Here is a 15,658-nt window from a genome sequence, read left to right on the forward strand (position 1 = left end):
GTTGGCGGCCAGCCCACCCTGATCTGGGCTTGATCAGAAACAGGCCAGCTGGGGGAGGAGCTGGGGGTAATTGGCTGACGGCCCGGCCCCTGATTGGGGTAGAAAGGCCAATTGGGAGCAAGGCCAGCTGTGGGTAGGGGCTGTGAGCAGTGGGCGGGCCAGTCCCACCCCCAATTGGTGGAGGAAGGGCTGATCAGGGGTAAAACTGGCTTGGGGGAGCGGCCATGGGCCGATTGGGATGGCATGAGCTGATGTAGACAGGGCCTGCTTGGAGAAAGGGCCATGGTAGGGTTTGGCCTGCCATCCCGCCCTTGATAAGTGTGCAAGAGACCAATCAAAGGCTGGGCTGACTGGAAGGAGAGGCTGCAGGAGGTTGGCGGCTGGGTCCACCCCCCAATTGGGCCTATTTGCTGGCTGCAGTGGGCATCGTATTGACTGGTTGTTCCGGTCATTACAGCGTTCTGGTCCCTAGCTTTTCATATATATAGATGAGGAATAGGCTAATGCTTACACTTTTAAAAGGGGTATCCAAATTATTCCAATACCAGTTTTAAAAAAACTATTATTTTCACCCTTGGATTATCTCTGCACCTTTGACTAAAATCTATTGGCCATATTTGTATGGATATTTCTGGAATCTCTATTCTGTCCCACTGATCTATATGCCTATCCCTTTACGAAGGCCAGGCTGTCTTGATTATTGTAGCTTTATATCAAGTGCAGAAATTTCTCAATTCGATAAACCCATCATAAGTTTAAAATATTATAAGTAAAAATGTATTTAATACATCTAACCTACTGAACATCCTAGCTTAGCCTAGCCTACCTTAAATGTGCTCCGAAGATTTATATCAGCTTATAGTTGGGCAAACAACCTCACTGCTGCTGCCTAGCATCATGAGAGAGTATCATATCGCACATTGCTAGCCTGAGAAAAGATAAAAATTCAGAATCTGAAGCTTGGTGTGTATTGAATGTATAGTAGTTTTGTGCCATCATAAAGCTAAAAAATCCATCATCAGTTGGGGACCATCTGTATTAAAATTGGGTAGTGTGCTTTCTTCATTATTATTCTTTTTCAAATGATTTTGGCTATTCTACTTCCTTTGCCTTTCCACATAAATTGTTGAATGAGCTGTATATAGCTATTACAATTTCTGCTGATATTTTTATTAGAATTATGTTAATCTGTAAAACCAATTTAAAGAGTGTTGACACCTTTATTATGATGAAATTTCCAACCCATGAACACAACAATATGTCACTTCACTTATTTAGGTCATCTGATTTCCTTCTTTTGCCTTTCTTATGATCCAGACAATAATAGCTTTGCTCTTATTAATTCCTACCCATCTTTGTAAACTTATTTATTGTACCTGTTTTGTGCTTACCTTGTTGCATTTTTTTAGCTTCTTCAGTGGGAAACATAGTATGGCAGTTTTTAAATCTCTCCACAAATTCTTTGACAGTTTTTCCTGCCTTCCACATTCCACACATAAGTGAAATTACACGATACCTCTCTCTCTGTATCTGACTCACCTCACCCAGCACAACACCCTCTAGGTCCACCCACACCACCGCAGGCAGCAAGAACCCATTCGCTTCCATGGGTGAGTCACACTCTACTGCATACATCACCACCTCCTCTGCATCAGTTCATCCATCAGCAAATACCTGGGCTGCCTTCATATCCAAGCCACTGAGAATAATACTGTAATTAACATATGGATGCACATGTCCCTTCAAACTAATGTTCTGGATCACCAACAATAAATCCCCAGAAGTGAAATCATAGAGTCCTTATTTGTCTCTTATTAAAGTCTTTGTTTTTCATTATATTTTGTCTGGTATAAGTATTGCTACTCAAGTTTGTTTGTTTTTTTATGGCCATTTTTATAAAACATCTTTTTTTTATCCCCTTATTTTTAGTCTATGTGATGTGATTCTTTTCATCTGAAGTGAGTTTCTTGTAAACAGCATATGCAAGGGACTTATTTTCTTTTCCATTCAACTACTGTATGTTTTTATTGAAATATTTTTAAGTTATTCAACTACAAGTGACATACAATATTGTATTAGTTTGAAGTGTACAACCCAATCATTAGACATTTATATACCTTACAAAACAATCACACCAATAAATGAGGTGCCCATTTGACACTATACAGTTATTACAATATTATTGACTATATTCCCTATGCTGTAGCTTTCATCTTCATCACTGTTCTGTAACTACCAATTTGCACCTTACAATCCTTCACCTTTTCACACAGTCCCCCAAGCCTCCTCCCATCTGGCAACCTTCAAAATGTTCTCTGTATCTATGAGTCTGTTTTTGTTTTGCTTGTTTGTTTATTTTGCTTTTTAGATTCTGCATTTACAGTCTTATTGGAGTTTCCTTGCAAATAACTAACTGCTTTTCTGTTGCTACTCTCAAGATTCTATTTTTGTCTTTAATAGTGGCCATTTTAATTATGATGTGTCTTGGTGTGGGCCTCTTTGGAGCTCCAGCATTTACTCAGCAGTTCAAAAGGCACCAGAGACGTACAAGAAATGCCGTATGTCTGCTGAGTAAATACTGGAGCTCAAAAAATGTCCATTTTTATGTCTCTGATATCTTTGTTGAAATTCTCACTGATACAACTGAGATCTTCATAAATAGTATTTTGAACTCTATCTCTGATGGATTGCTTGTGTCCTTTTTGTTTAGTTGTTTTTCTGAAGTTTTGTTTTCTTCTTTCATTTGAGAATGTTTTTTATGTCCTCATTTTGGCTGCTTCCCTTTGTTTGTTTCTATATATTAGGTTGAGTTGCCATATCTCCTGGTCTTGTAGAGTGGCCTTATCTAGGAGGTGTTCTTTGAGGCCTAGTCAGCTGAGGTAGTGCCCTAGGTGTATCACCTGTATAGGTTGTATGTGTCTCTTGTTATTGTTGAGCCTCAATTACTGTTGGCACTTCCATGGTGGGGTTGACCCTGAGGCTGATTGGTTATGAGGACTGGCTATGATTATAGTGGAAGAGGTATTGTGCATGGACTTATTCTACAGAGTAGGATTTGCCTTAGCCAAGCTCCGATGCCTGCAGAGTGTGTCATTTGTGTGTGCCATTTAAGTGTGTCATTTGCGGAGGTGGTTGGTGATGCTCTGGTCTTGTTTGAAGCTGGCCATCAGGTGTGTTGGTTCTGGGTGCTCTTGGCAGGTGCTGCACTGTGCTCTGCCTGGGGCCACTTAGTATGAGCTACAATGTGATCTGTAGATTGTTGCCATTTATGCAGGACCTGGAAGTACCTGGGAGAGATAAAGCTGTGAACTAAGGCTGTCTGTCACTAGTTTTGAACTTGGGGCTGCTTAGCAAGAGCTACTAAGTTTGAAGAGACCAGAAGCTGCTTGTTTGGGATTTATGAACTGCTGAGAGATTTTAGGAAACTCCACAGCATGAGCCAAAATATGCTGTTTATATGGAAAAACCAATGGAAATGGCTTGGGTGGGCCTGTCAATTGGGTGGGGCAGGGTCTCAGAGAGTTACCAGGCAGGCAGTGTTAGCCAGGTTGATGGAGACTAAAATAGTTGCCTGCCTGTGCCTGCAGGGGGAAAGTCAGCAGAGGAACAATGGCTTCTGCCAGCACTTCTATTGATATTTTGAGAAAGCTGTCCCTCCAGACCTTGCCTTGAGGCCAGACAATTCAGTTACTTCTTGTATGTCTCTGGTGCCTTTTGAACTGCTGAGTAAATGCTGGAGCTCAAGGCCTGTGACATCAATTACTATGCCCATACTAAGATCATTTCAGAGGAATCCTATGATTCCAACAGCTGTTTGCCTCAGTGAAATTCCCGCTAGTTTCCTAGTCAGATGTTGGGGAATGTGTTGGGGGGCGCGGAAGGGGGGGTCGGTGGAGGGGAGGTGCTTCTCTTCTTGGCACTAGAATCCTGTTCTGGGGAGCCTGGTGTGGAACTGGAACACCTCCTTTCTCAGGGGGCACCTCCATACCCAAGATATTCTTCCTGATTTTTACCAACACATGTGTGTGTGGGACCAGCCCATTCTGCATTCCCACCCCTTCCACCAGTCTCATCATGGCTTCTTCCTTAGTTATATCCTTAGTTATAGGACTTTTGTTCAGCTAGACATTAGGCAGTTCTTAATGATTGGTTATTCTGCAGTTTAGTTATAATTTTGATGTGGTCATGGGAGGAGGCCAGTGCAGTGTTTAGCTACTCTGCCATCATGACCAGAAGCCAATTTTAGGTTTCTGAGTTCAAAATCTGGATGTTTCTGGGTTCCCCATTTTATTGGTGAGCCTCCCAAAATTGCTTAAAGCTTCACTCAGCTTCTCAACCTTATAGCCACTATTTATCTAGTAGCTCTTTGGCTTTTCTAGCCTTCATAGATGAATTAATTCTAGCTTTAAACCATGAGTATATACTTCTGATTAAACCATGAATATATACTTCTGATTAAGAATTCTCAAGAGACACTTACTTTTTTTTTATTCTTATTTCATTTAAAAACAAGTCTAAGACAAGCACACATTCTTACTTTCAAATTTTTCAACCATTTATGTTGTAGTTGTTGTTCTTGTTCAATCATTTTTATCATCATCCTTCAGGTGTTTTACTTTCCCACAGAGGTCTCTCATCTATTATCTGTCCTTCTCCACCCTAAGGCTTCACTTCTTATCCCCAAAATGTGTAGACCAATAAAGCTGCAAATTGCTGACATTCCCAGATTAATTATTTCTGTCCTCTAGTGGAATCCTTTAAATATTTTTTATCACCTTAGTCATTTATTTTGCATTTTTTTAAATGTTTACCATTTTAGGTATATTGTACCAGGAGGTATATTTCTGAATATTTGGTTTGCCATGCTGCCTTAAATAAAAATATAATCATGCTGTTTCTCAGTCACAAAGAAAATACATCTGACATCTTTCCATTTTTAGGCATTGATTCTACTAATCCTTCTTTTTTTATTTATTTACTTTATTTACAGTTTTTATTGTTGACACTATCACAGATGTCCCCCATTTTACTTCCCCCCTGCTTTGCCCTTCTCCACTCAGCCTCAACCTCCCTTCCTCTTTGTCTTCACTATTGTCTGTGTCCATATATTTTGTAAATTAACCCCTTATCAGATGTATCATTGGCAAATATGTTATCCCATACAGAGTGTTCTCTTTTCATTTTGTTGACGGTTTATTTTTCTGTGCAGATGCTTTTTCCTTTGATATACCATAGCCCCATTTGTTTATTTTTTCTTGAGTTTCCCTTGCACTCAGAGACATACCAATAAAAATATCTCTGCAAGAGATGTCTGAGATTTTGCTATGTTTCCTTTAAGAATTTTCATAGTTTAGCACCTTACAAAAGTTTTTTTATTCATATTGATTTTACTCTTGTGTATGGTGTAAGTTGATGGTCTAGTTTCTTTCTTTCTTTCTTTCTTTCTTTCTTTCTTTCTTTCTTTCTTTCTTTCTTTCTTTCTTTCTTTCTTTCTTTCTTTTTCATGTAACTGTTCAATTTTCCCAAAACCATTTATCAAAGAGACTAATTTTAATCCATGTATGTTCTTGCCTCCCTTTTCAAGGTAGCAGAGACCACTCGTTTCACCCTAAGCCACAGTTTGACTGAGTCTCTACATAGCAGGTCCCTCCGGACAACTGCTAGGTGCAGCTTGCAGACCCCTCCACTAGAGCCAAACACAGTCGCACAGCATCTCCAGCAGTTGGAGTCCAGAGTGAACTTCTCAAGCTGGTCTGCTGAAAATAGGGGTACTCCTTCATGGGAAGGTGTGATCCAGTCTCCTGGACAAACAGTATCCCCCTGATTCCCTCTGTCCAATGCTCCCAGGGCTCTTCTTCTTCCTGTCTCTGTTGCTCTGGGTTGGAGATTCCTGCTTGGGATTGGGACTCCACCGTCCCAGAAGGAGGGAGTTTGGCAGCCTCAGCCATGATATTCCTCTGGCCTCTCAGCCACCACTCCTGCTTTCCATGTCTCCACTCCTCTTACCAGCATTGTCTGACTTTTTTGGTTCTCCCTATATATATTTCAGGTCAGCTACATGTCAATCAGGTATTCACATTGATTGCTCTGTATTTTAGCTGTAAATCCAGTCTGTGGCTGGGAGCAAGTACATGCAGCCTCCAGCTTCTCTGCAGCCATCTTGTCACTCTACCAATTCTTTCAATCTTCTTGATATAAGAGGCATCGATATATGACACTTGAGAACTTGGCCTTTGGAATTAGATGCTCTGAATTCAAGTATTTACTCTGCCTCTTTAAGTATGTGACCTTGGGCCATTTACTTACCTTTCAAGGCCTCAGTTTCTGCACCTATAACATGGGTCTATTAATTGAGAGTTACAACTTAATGAGATAATGTGTGTAAAGTCTTAATACAACATCTCACACACTGTATGTATAAGCATCCTAGAGGCAAACATTATAAAAGATAAGTTAATGATAGTTACTATTATAATTGTTTACTATGTCCTTTCCTTAAACATTTGTTATTGATTCCTTATTCTCCATTGAGGCCAACACATTCTGCCTTCTTCAAAAATCCATTCAAATTTCTCTAGAAAACATTAAAATGTTTTTATTTTACACTCCTGTAGCCTGTCCATTGCTTATTAATCTCTTAGAGCAACTTTCTCAGACCTAGCTGTCCTGGAGTTATATAATTACATGACTCTCCCTCTAACAGTTTGTGAGCTTCTATAGTAAAAGGATTATCACAGAGAATATATGTTGGATTTTACTGAATTGATCTGTATCCTATACTCTAGAAGAGTTCTTTGATGAGGTAGGTGGCATACATTTGAGTTTGAAAATGAAGAAAGGGCTGGCCAGCATGGCTGAGTGTCGATCTATGAACCAGGAGATAATTGTTTGATTCTGGATCAGGGCTCAGATCAAGATTATGGGTCCAATCCCTGGTGTGGGGCCTGCAATTATTCTCACATTGTTTATGTTTCTATCTCTCTTTCCCTCTCCTTTCCTCTCTGAAATTAATAAAAATATATATATATATTTAAAATATTTTTAGAAAGGCAGGAAGAAAAATGGGATATAGTTTTAGGCTAAAAAGCTGTTTCATATATATTGTTCCTAATGATCCTTACAATAAATCCAGGTTGAGTTTTTCATGAAGTTATCATAATTTCCATTTTTTGAAAGGAAGATATACATATCCATGAGTTAATGGTTTATCAAAATATGTTAAATACAGATTTTCTGATATTGTCACACAAATATCATTGTGAAGTGAAAAGAGAGGCAGAAGTGGCTTGATACAGAAAATTTGGAAAGAAGAATACTAAGTTTTACCCCAGAAGAAGGTAAATTTCAAGGTTAAAAATAAAAGGGGAAAATGTAATGAGTAGGACAAGAGATTAAAGAAATTCATTGCTATTAATGGTTCTCAGAGTAATAACAAATAGAATAAATATAAACATATATATATATATATATATATATATATATATATATATATATATATATATATATATATAATCTCTGGAGATATATTTACCTGTACCTCTATGTTTTTTTTCAATTTTTCTATCTCTCTATGAAGGTAAAAGTTTATTTTATAAAATAGCCTATGTGGTTTTGGAGATAGGCAAGTCTGAAATCTACAGAGGAAACCAGCAGTCTGAAGACCCAAGGAAGGTTAATGCTGCAGTGTTGAGCCTGAAGGCAGGATGCCCCCTACCTGGGAGGACCTCTAAAGGCTTTTATAATCTTACTGCTGAGATCCAATCACATTGTAAAGAGCGATCTGCCTTACGCATAGTCTACTGATTTAAATGCTAATTATATCTTTAATAATACCTTCATAGCAACATTTAGACTGGTGTTTGACCAAAAACTATGTACCATGGACTCGCTAAGTTAACACATGAAATTAACCATCACATTGGTTAAAAGAAAATATACAAACTCACAAAGACAATCTCTTAAAATGTTTCTCTCTTCTTTCATCTAAATATGTTATTTCCCCAATCTCACTTTTCCTACATACAGTCTGTATAATGTGTCTCTAATATCTCATCAGTACTTTCTGAGATAGCTTAATTTAGTCTTTTCCTGAAAGATCCTGAACCAACATTCAAAGCATCTCTTTCCTCTTTCTCTAACCTTTTTCTTTCTTATTTTTCTTTTGATCTTGGACAGAAAAAAAAAAGTTCTATATATTATCTTGGAATGTAAAAGGTTTTTTTTTTTGTTTTTTTTTTAGCAATAGAAGTGAAGAGCAATAGAGTGAAACAAGTAGAGTAGAAAGAAAGAGATTAAAGTGCTAACTCAGAGAAGAACTAAGTGTATTTCAAAGGTGAAAAAAGATTTATAGATCTAAGAATGCCAACAAAGTCTTTCCTGGGCTGTACTAGTAAGGAAATGCTTGGAAGGCCTGGGGTGCCTCAGTGCACACTGGCAACTGGGAAGTTCACAGCTGGGAACTTTTGATAGTTTGATAGAAGGGGCAGTGCTGGGGATTCTGAAAGGAGGATTTGGCATGTCAGAGAATCATTTACTATTACAATATGAGGAGAGGATATTTGCCATCTAGTCAGCCTCTTTGCCTTTATAATTAGATAGCAAGATTTTAGTCAGGTCTTCTGAGGAGCCGGATCCTAATAAATTCAATGTTTTCATTTTTATAAGTATCAACAACAGTAAGAGCTATAATAAGACTAAGTAAATCTTCCAAAATTCCCTGAAAGGTAATGTTTTTAATTCTTTTCTAGGAAGGTTTCTCATGTTGATATAATACAGTTTGTTATTACCATGACATAGACATACTGTCTGGCAAATGAATACTGTCCCTGTAAAGAATGAATTAAAGTAAGTCTGATATAGTAATTATTTCTCACAATGGTTTTAAGACATAGTATCAAAAACTGTAAGGTAATCTGACCTACATTTTCTTTCAATGTTTGAACAAGTTTTACAACATTATCTATCAAATTCTGGTTTAACTTGCCTTCAAATGTTTTCATTGTGGGGAACCTACTCTTCAAGCAGCCCCTCTGAATTTTGGAAAACTTTGACTGCAATTTCTTTATATTGAGCTGGAATTTATCTTCCTGTGACTTCTCCTCCCTGATTCTAGTCCTACTCTTTCAACCCTATTAGAATAAAACTAACATATTTGACTCATAACTCAATAAAATAGCTGGGGGAGGGGGACTATTATTCCCTCCTCACCCTTAATTTGGAGTTGTCTCTTTTTCAAAGCAACCACCCCATACTTTAAACTATGCTTTATTACTATTTAGCAATAGAAGTGAAGAGCAAAAGCACAGTTTGTTTGCTTTTTTATGATCCCTTTCCTATAACAGATACAAAACTAGACAATTACCTTATAAGACCTGACTGACAGATAATGGTAGAAAAAACTTTTTGAAATGTTTAGCATTTCTATTATTCGATTATAATACAGTACCTCTTTAACTTTTTGGTTTATTAAAATTTGACAGTCATTTTATCACATGGTGCTATGTTACCTACATTACTTCCAATTTCATTGGGCAGTTGGATTTTTGGATCCAATGTGGGATCTTATGTTAATCCCTATACTTCTACCTTTTTTAGAGATTCATCCCATTGCTACAGACTGACAAGATTTTTTTGTTATTTCAATTCTGGTTCTGACATACAATGTGTTCGTTCTCTTGCCAGGCTTCATGTCATCTACATATTTGATAAGCATGCCTTCTGTAGCTTCATACAATTCAATCTATAGGATTATACAGTCATAATTACATCTTTTGAGAACTTTCCAACCTTCTAAAGTTATATTTTCTTTCAAAACTTAATGTTATAGAGTAATACAAACTTTTCACTAACTTTTAGAAGTTCTACTTTCTAAACTTTAGAATCTATTCTTTCCTTCTTTGGATGTCACACATTCTCAGATGACAGGTTCTCAAAATACATTCATTCCATTAGTCTCTAACTGTTATGCTTATGCCAACTTAACTAGGCTAAGGGATTTCCAGATATTGATAAAATATTATTTTTGTGATGGTGTGTCCAACAGAGATTAGCATTAGAAATGGCTTACTACTAAAGAAGATCATCCAATCTGTTGAGGGCCTGAATAAGACAAAAAGGCAGAGGATGGGCCAATTCACTATCTTTGTTTGAACAGACACACCTATTTTCTCCTGCCTCCGATCATCAGTACTTCTGGTTTTCAGGGCTTGAGACACAGACCGGTGCAGTCTAACTTACGTTCTTGAACATCTCCCATCTCAAACAGTTAGGTTCTCAACCAAAATGTTCATGAAAAAATGGCTTGGTTGTTGAACCCAACTTGGGTTCTCCACCCAACAACCCTTTTCATGCTGTTATCTGTATGATCAGTCACACATCTCTCAGGAGACAAACAAAGGAGAGAATAAGCAAGTATGTCAGTTTAACACTAAACCTTGCGCCATTAACATCTCAGAAAATTGTGCAGTGAATATTCTTACGATTGTTCATAGAAATTGGCAACTTAGATCACTGGTATTATAAATAATCTTTAAGCATTGTTAGATTTTACCAAAGTTGTCATTAAATAAAACAAGTTTTTAAAATAGGCATGTAAAGACATTATGAAAATTGGTATTCTTTTTGGCTCCCAAACTATTTATCCCTGTCATCCTAAGTTAATTAGCATTTCTGTTAGCCTAAATAATATTGCAAATAAAAAAAAATAAAAGAAAAAAAGAGCCCTAGCTTGTTTGGTTCAGTGTATAGAGCATAGGTCTGTGGACCAACGGGTCTTGGGTTCGATTCCAGTCAAGGGCACCTGGGTTCGATTCCAGTACTTGGTTGCAGGTTCCTCCCTGGCCGGGGCCCTGATCGAGGCTCATGCAGGAGGCAACCAATCAATGTGTTTCTCTCACATCAATGTTTTTCTCTGTCTTTCCCTCTCTCTTTCACTCTTCCTAAAAATCAATGGAAAAATATCCTCCTGTGAGGATTTTAAAAAATAAAATAATAAAATTAAAATAATAAAATAAATTATAATCTGTAAACTATTTAGCAAATGTTAAACAATTAAGAATTAGCTATATCTTTCTTTGGATAAATGGTAAATTCCAGGGCTAGGTCATGAAAAAAGATAAGATGAATGTGGAGTACCTGTGGTATCAGAGAGTAAGGACATGCTCAAAAAGATGAAGGCATGACAAGGAGCCAAGGAGCCAACCTAGAGGAAGTCCCAGCATCAGAAGCTGGAATAAAATTAGAAACAAAATTTAAATATATATGGCTTGTAATCCAATATTATAGTAAATATCCGTGAGCCCTTACTGTCATAAATAAATAATAGTATCAATAAATGGGAGAGATGAGACAATTTTTGTTGTTGTTATTAACCCTCACACGAGGATATTTTTTCTTTTGATTTTTTTAGAAACAGTGGAAGGGAGGGGAGAAGGAGAAAAACATTGATATGTGAGAAAGATAGCCATTGGTTGCCTCCTGCACATGCTTTGACTGGGAGGAGAATTGAACCTGCAACCTAGTTACATGCTGTTGACCAGGAATCAAACTTGTGACCCTTTGGTGCAAGGACAAGGCTTGACCTTGTGTACCACACCTGTGTACCACACCTGCCTGGATAGAGACAATTCCTTTTTAGAGAAGAATTGTAATCAGTAAAAGTAGAAGGAGTGAGGGAAATGGCAACCAGGGCACCACAGTAATAACTGTTGCAATCAAGATCCACTAATGGATGCTAACATTACAAGGGGAAATTATAAATTAACAGTGGAGAAATCTGGCAGACAACACCTTCACCAAGTAACCATTTATATGGATATATGTTCTTCTGCTAATCCCTTACCTTCTTCCACCCAGTCCCTCCTTCCCCCTCCCCACATCAAAGTCTCCATAGTATCATTTTAGAACTTTGCTATCATAATTCTAGAATTAGCCTTAAAATTAAGAAGAAACATATGATTTCAATTAAAAAAAAAGCATTATTAACCACATCGTAAAACTGTAATAATTTTTATATGCTGAAATTTTTGAGTGTTTGTCATTTCACAAAACATTTTTTGTTTACATTCTACAAATGATACCATGCTACAATTTCCCAGTATTTTCCTCTTGTGAGGATAGTTGGTATATCTTTTTTACTTCTGTAATTTGTTATTCAGGAAGATTTTTCAGAGAAACTTTTTATCTGAAATATTAGGTCTTCTTAATTTATTTTCTCCATTTTCAATGTAAACATTTAGAATTGAATGTCTGCCATTTGCTGAGATACCAATTGTTTCAAAGCCTCTGAAAGATATCATTTGGGGAAAGGCCAGAAATCATTTCAATGGAGTCCTCATCTTCATTTTTCCCAGTTTATAGAGGAGAACTGCTTTGTTTGCTGCCAGAGGTATATAAAATGGATCACTGTAGAGTTTATTAATGAAGCATCAAGGGCTCCTTCCATAGCCTTTTTTTCTCAGGTCTCCAGGTTTGGTTTGGTTTGGTTTGGTTTTACATCCTTAAATAACAGAAGAGTCTCCCAGCATTCAGGAAGTAGGTCCAGCTGATGCTGACTTTCATAGACAGAAGGACTTGCCACATTCCCAGTCCATCTCTTAAAGTTGTAATAAGTAAAAGAGTATCCTAAGGACACATGAAATGGAGCAAATAACCTGGAATCATCTATGAATAGAAAGATCGAGGTAGATAAAAATTAGTCAATAATCCTATTAAATACATAATACACAGATAATTTTTTCTTTAGAAAATAATCTGTTTAGATCACTAGTAAGTCACAGAAGCAATGATATACTAATTCCAGATATACTAAAGGATTAAAGGCAAAAATTGTATCATAAAATATTTCAAGAAAACATAGGTATGTCTAAACCTGTTTGGGTCACTAAGGGCTTTTCAGGCAAGTGAATTTACCAAGAAAATGAGAGAAATAATTGCAGAAAAAGTAATTACTGCTCCATTTAAAATACCATAAAAATATGTCAAATGTGAAACTGGGAAAAATATCAGCAATAAATATTGAGTAAAGAAGAATTCCTAAAAAACAACTATGAAAATTATTTATTCATTTATCTTACGTTTATTCATTCAAAATGTATATATTGAGCAACTCCTTTATACCAACTAGAATACAGTAGCAAACAAACCAGACTGCTCCCTATGTGAAGCGAACAGTCTAGTGGAGCAAGTTGGAGATGGGCATAAGCAATAAGCCAATAATTAGAAAATATGTATTATCTCAGTAATACTGTAAAGAACAAGAACACTAGCTGTGTGTAGAGTCACATGACTTTCCCAAGTCTTCCAAACAGTGGAGCATTGTCTCCTCAGAATAAATGTATATGAGAGCAATGGGAGCATTATAGAGAGAGTGAGAACTGATAAATATATCTGAAAATGTGAAAAGAATGAAGTTGTGGTAAGAGAGTCTGATTTGGCCTCAGCTCTGCCATTTAGTAGTACTGTGATCTTTGATAAATCTGTTCTTGGTCTCTCTCATCCTTTTTTCTTCCCTCCCTCTTTCCCTCCTTCCCTCCCTTTCTCTTTCTCTTTCTCTTTCCCTTCCTTCCTTCCTTCCTTCCTTCCTTCCTTCCTTCCTTCCTTCCTTCCTTCCTTCCTTCCTTCCTTCCTTCCTTCCTTTCTTCCTTCCCTTGCAGTTTTCAGTCAGAGGAGCCATTACAAATTAAGATGTCCAACTCTAAAGTGGAAGTGGACTGTTGTCTTGTCTAGGTTAAACTAAGAAGTTCTTTGCTATTTTTTAAATTATTTATTTGTTTGTTTGTTTGTTTTTAATCCTCACCCAAGATATTTTTCCATTGATTTTTAGAGAGAGTGGAAGGGAGAGAGAGAGAGAGAGAGAGAGAGAGAGAGAGAGAGAGAGAGAGAGAGAGAGGGATGTGAGAGAAACACATTGATTGGTTGCCTCCTGCACGTGCCCAGTACCTCCAACCCAGGCTGGCAAGGAGCCTGCAACCGAGGTGAGTGCCCTTGACCAGAAGACCAAAGAAAAACCAAGTGATGCTTTTAAAGAAGAGGAGGGACATTGTTTAATACACCAGCGGACTCAGGGAATAACTTTCTAAATCTGAGTGAAGGAACAGGCATGGGGCTTTTCTTTATATCTCCTTGTGGTCTTTGTTCCGCAAATATGGATTATGCTTCCGGTCCTTTTCGAGGGCCTTGCAAGAAGGCCCCTAGGTGTTGGGGGTCTCCAGGCCATATCTGATGGTCTGGCCTGGCACCAGCGTTAATAACCCTCCCTCCTGGGCAGCGCACTGTTCACAGCAACAAGTTCTGCAAGACCAATATCTGGGAAGGAGGTAGCAACTTAATTATAGGTTATCCAGAATGTACACTGAGCTTCCTGGCATGGAATCAAATCACTATCCCCCAAATAAAAGGGTTACATTGGAATTAGCCCTTTTTAGCCTTCTCAGACCCTCTATCCACTGAGCCAAACTGCTAGGGCCTTCGCTGTTTTTTTAACGTGTAACCTCCTAAAACACAGAGAGGACTTCAGGGAGCCCTTGGGGTTTCTTTGACTGGAGGTGATTATAATTATTGCTCTCTCTGCTCCCTTAGACATGCCTGCTTGTAGGTGAAAATCTCAGAAGGTCCGCGGACACAAGGTTGCTGCGAGAGCAGGGCTTGTTGGAAATGTTAGACATGGGAAGTGCCGTGTGCCGACTCTTCTACAGGCAAAATACTTCCATGTCTTTTATAAATAGGTTTCAAAAGGTTAAAACACAGGATGACTTTGAAGGGGCTAACACCATGATCAAAATGATCATGGAGTTAAACCCATCTGGAAGTAGCCTCTTTATTTCGCTTCTGCTTGTTCTGTGAAGAGGAATCAAGGGAACCTCTCAGTTCAAAGAAAATGATGCTGAAAACTCATGTGCTCAGGAGTGTGTTATTGTTTTGGTTTGGTTTGGTTTTTTCTTTCTCAGAGCATGGACAAGGAATATTTGGTGACAGTCTACTTCTCCGCTACCAGTGGCTGGTGGCAGGAGAGACAGGACACAGCCCTGGCCAAGTCAGAACAACAATGTAGTCCGTTTACCAACCCTTCCAGACCAAGCCCAGGCTGGCTCAGAGGATGGTTTTGTGACTTTAAAAATGGTTGCTTTGATGGCGCATCTTTAAAGGATAAAACAATGAGTTAATAGGTCCTTGGGGAGTTATTTGGCTAAGGATGAAGGACCTGATCAAACCAGTACTTAGAAGTGAAAGTCTGACTGAATGAGCCAATTGCTTTTGTGTCCACAGAACTCATTTTCTCGTTCTCTTTTTCTTTCTCCCTCCCCTCTTTCATCACACCCGCACCACTTAGGTCCTTCCGTGACCAAAAGTAGCACACTCACAGGTTTATTCCTCTGAAGCTTATTTGTGCTCACGCTTCAGGCGCCAACATGACAGCATCTCCACCCAGTTTCAGCAAGCCACCAGATTCTTGCATTCGGTACCCGACCCCCACCCCTGCATATAACCAGAAACAGTGACAGGATTATCTTGAAAATGAAGGAGCTGCCAGATACTATTAAAATTTCCAGACCTTGAAAAAAAAAAAAATGCATCTTCTTTCCAGATTGTGCATTCGATTAACAGAAGCCTCCGTGTGACCAGTTCCATGTGCTCCTTCAACTTTGGCAACATCTGGATG

General features: G+C 38.2%; 1 pseudogene; it reads right to left on the minus strand.

The window, feature by feature from the left end:
* Positions 1 to 12,039: 12,039 nt before the first annotated feature.
* Positions 12,040 to 15,454, minus strand: LOC118711431 (annotated as a pseudogene).
* Positions 15,455 to 15,658: the final 204 nt, after the last annotated feature.

Source organism: Pipistrellus kuhlii, unplaced genomic scaffold, assembly GCF_014108245.1.
Source record: "Pipistrellus kuhlii isolate mPipKuh1 unplaced genomic scaffold, mPipKuh1.p scaffold_m20_p_10, whole genome shotgun sequence".
Classification (NCBI taxonomy): domain Eukaryota; kingdom Metazoa; phylum Chordata; class Mammalia; order Chiroptera; family Vespertilionidae; genus Pipistrellus; species Pipistrellus kuhlii.